A 560-nucleotide genomic window follows, 5' to 3' on the forward strand; every position below is an offset into this window, starting at 1 on the left:
CTGGGGCTCCGTCTGGAGAGGGCTGGGCCGCGGTGCACAGATGCCCCAGCCTCCAGGTTCCCTGTTCCTGGTGAGGCCCGGGTGGAAATGAGGGCTTTGGGGAGCAGGGGCCCCACTGGAGGAGCAGCCCCCTTGGGACAAACGTTGGGCTTTTCTGAGTCCGAGTGAGTGGAAGACGAGCCGCACCCGCAGGCAGGCCAAGGTGGGCCGAACGCTCTTCCCCACCAGCCAGGCCCCACTCTGTGGGCTGGAAACTCCGTAACAGGCACCTGTGCCTCCTCCGAGGCCTGCACCACCCACCTCATTTCCCAGCCAGGGAACCGTGCAGTGACCTCAGTGTGGAAACGGCAGGAATTATGGTTGAGCCTCAGGAATGGTGGATGCAAAGGCCCCCCCTGAATCCCTGGGGTGCCTCCACTTCCCCATGTGACAGAGCTCCCTGCCGCCTCTTCCTGCCTCAAAGCGGCCCTTATGCCCCACGGGCGAGAGACGGGCGTGGTGGCTCCGGGACCCTGGCCCATGACTGCAGGTCCCCAGGCAGCCACGTCTGGGCCCCGGCG

General features: G+C 66.1%; 1 protein-coding gene across 1 annotated transcript in view; it reads left to right on the plus strand.

Annotated features, from left to right (window-relative positions):
• Positions 1–560, plus strand: part of LOC105517766 (ras GTPase-activating protein 3-like) — a 43,252-nt gene that overhangs the window by 34,040 nt on the left and 8,652 nt on the right. The gene's annotated exons all lie outside the window — the stretch shown is intronic.

This window comes from Colobus angolensis, unplaced genomic scaffold, assembly GCF_000951035.1.
Source record: "Colobus angolensis palliatus isolate OR3802 unplaced genomic scaffold, Cang.pa_1.0 Scaffold307, whole genome shotgun sequence".
Classification (NCBI taxonomy): Eukaryota; Metazoa; Chordata; class Mammalia; order Primates; family Cercopithecidae; genus Colobus; species Colobus angolensis.